The following is a 3,297-nucleotide window of genomic DNA, read 5'->3' as shown; positions in this document are numbered from 1 at the left end:
AAAATTAACTTTAAAAGAAACGTTTTTGCATTATATTGAAGGCTAATGCTTATTAGGGGGATAAAAATGAATATCTGGGGAAATTTTTTTAAACTCTAGATTGGAAATAAGGAAAATAATATATAGGAACCACCTGAAGTTAATCTCTCTCTCTCTCTCTCTCTCTCTCTCTCTCTCTCTCTCCCTCTTCACACACACACACACACACACACACACACACACACACAAAACAATAACAACACCACCATTCCACTGTGTCTGAAGATGGCAAGTGGTTTAGGTGAAAACATATACCACATCATTTCCCTATGTGAAATAGCAAACAATTTGGACACCTATGGGAAGTATTTTGATAAGAGTCTTATGACGAGTACAGGGTGTTCAGAATTCCAGAGACAAAACAATCCATTATGAAATATTGGGTAATTGGAAACAACGGTAGTGAGATAGATAACATCTGCGTGAGATGAAAGCCTTGGTGGGATCTAGGCAGAGTGTGGCAAAAGGACAGATTTCTCAATGAATAGAGGAATGAAAAAAAGTTCATGTGTATTTGGAAAACATTTCAGTGCGTATGGGTTGCCGAGAAAGTTGTGGGAAGTAGGTTATAGAAAAAAGTTAGACTGAGGTAGGAGACGATAGGTATTGTAGAATGGTTTCAATTTTAATTTATAGGCAAAAGTTATTTACTCAAATTTTAAAGGGACATCACAAGATCAAATTTTCCTTTTAGCAAATAATTCTAACAGTTAATCATAGAATACATACAAAAGCTAGAGTTTAAAAGAAGGGAAACTGATTAAAAATGTGTATTGATAACTTAAACATGAGACTATAACAGACTTAAACATGGATTAAAAATAGTAAATATGGGTTTTTCAACATTATGTTGGGGTAGGTGTATCTTTCTCACACCTCCTCTCAGAACCAAATTGGAAATAACACTAAATTAAGAAAACAATTATTCTGAATTACTAACTGAGAACTATTTGAAGAGGAGACTTTTTACATATAGTATATCAAAGATTTACAAAATAATGATTAGACATTTATAGAATTTATGATGTAATCACCCCTATAATTCTAGTGCCCATCTGACACCATATATCATGTTTGTACTTAACAAAAGATGCAGATGTTGTTCTATTGATATTAGAAAATAATTAATTTTAACTGAAAAAGCATTACCAAAAATAAGTCAATGAAAACTGAGATTTTTTTCAATTTTTTTTATTCATTTGGAAGTTATATAATTTTATGTAAATTAAACTGTTACCACCTTAAATTATACTAATAAAAGTGTAATATGCTAATTAGACCAGACAGCTGAACGACATTCTGGACATCATTCTGGACCTCCTTCCAGACAAAGCCCCACAGTGGCGGGGGCCAAGGCAGAGACAGTTGAGGGCAATCAAGAAGGCAAGTAGAGTGGTTAGGGGTGAACAGGCTGGCAGGAGAGAGCAGTTAGGGATGATGAGGGCAGCAGGTAGATCCAATTAGGGGCAATCAAGCAGGTAGGCAGAGGAGGTTAGGGGTGATCAGGCAGGCAGGCAGAGATGTTAGGGGCAATCAGGCAGGCTGGCAGGTGAGTAGTTAGGAACCAGGGTCACAGATTGTAGGTGAGAGGTATTCAGACATCCCTCAAGGGGTCCCAGATTGGAGAGGTTGCAGGCCAGGCTAAAGGACCCCTCCCCCAAGTGCGAATTTTATGCACTGGGCCTCTAGTCCTATATAATAAAAGGCTAATATGCAAATATGCCAAGCAACTGAACAACTGGTCAGTATGATGTGTGCTGACCACCAGTGGCCACACGTGGAACATGGCAGGCATTGGCCGTGTTGGGATGGTGGAGTAGGGGAATGGGGGCACCAGACCAAGGCAAGGTGGTGGTTGCTATCATCAAGGCAAGCCTCTGGAGGTTATTAAAAATTGTTTCCTCCCATGCTCGATCCCCAGTAGGGGGTGTGCAGGAGGCAGCTGAATGATGTTTCTGTCTCTCTATCCTTCTCCTTTGTCTCTCCCTAGAATAAATAAAAACGTTAAAAAAAACCACAACATACATGTATATAAAAGCCTAAGTGACTGGTCAACTGGTCGCTGTGACAAACACTGTCAACAAAGGGACAGAGGCTCAACAACAGAAGCTCAACAGTGCTGCAGGCCTGCCCAGTGCTTGCACCCGCTGCTGGTGCAGCATGCTAGCCTTGATTGGTTGGTGCCCTCAGTGGGTTCCAGCAGCTGCCAGCCCAGATCACCGCTCAGGGCTTCTCCACCTCCCCGTGGTCCTGAGGGATGATCAGGGCTGGCAGTCATCTTTCACACCTGTTGCCAAAGATGGCCAAGCTCGCAACCGCTACTGGCACAAGGTCTGCCACTCGCACATGCTTACATAACTGGCCTCACTCACACCTGCTGCTGATGCAGGCCCCAATCACGCAGTGCCATCAGCATGTGGGAGCAGGGTGGCAAGAGTGGGGCTGCTGGCAGAGAGGAGACTGGGGTGCTGGGTGGGGTATGGAGGATGGGCCAAGAACCGCCCCTGAGCTCACTGCAGCCTCACAGCCAACAGTTTCTTTCAAGATGCATGAATTTATGCCCTGATACCCTAGTATGGAATAATTATTATTTCAAACTACCTTCAAATAACACCTTGACTTGTTCACCATGTCTGTAAGTAGCTAAGTGATTCTGTGCCTGGTTTTATAAGAAGTGGGCATATATATGTACATACATATTTGGAGAGAAGGAAAATTCAGTAAGTCCCTTTAGAGTATGGATTCTAGATTATCAAACTTATACTTGGAAACATATACCCATTATCAAAGACTAAAAGGAGAGTGAAAACTACCAGGTGAATCTTTTTAGGGGGCTGTGAGGTAAGGAGAATTAGCTACTAAAACCAAAGTCTTTCATAAATAGCTCAGTTCACAATAAGAAGCAATTAGCTGTTGTTGTATTTCTCAATCCACATAAATTTTGAAGGTAAATTAACTTAAACTGGATGAAAGCAATGACTTCCATGTCTTTAGATAAGATGTGATGCTGATGCTGGATGCACAATAAAACAAAGGAGCATCGGTGGTCTCCCAAAATGAAGTAGGAGGACAAATCATTTTGCACAATTCTAATTTTGAATAGTTTCTTTAGCAAAAGATATAACTATTGAATTTTGCACCAAGATAATATTAAAATATTCTGAGTATTTGCAAACTAATATTAATATGGGAATAGACTACTAAATATTCTTGTGTTCATGTGTATTATTTCAAACACAGTTAAGCTAATTTTTGGTA

Source organism: Pipistrellus kuhlii, unplaced genomic scaffold (assembly GCF_014108245.1).
Source record: "Pipistrellus kuhlii isolate mPipKuh1 unplaced genomic scaffold, mPipKuh1.p scaffold_m20_p_1, whole genome shotgun sequence".
Classification (NCBI taxonomy): Eukaryota; Metazoa; Chordata; class Mammalia; order Chiroptera; family Vespertilionidae; genus Pipistrellus; species Pipistrellus kuhlii.
The sequence above is the reverse complement of the archived record's forward strand: the minus strand, read 5'-3'. Positions refer to the sequence as shown.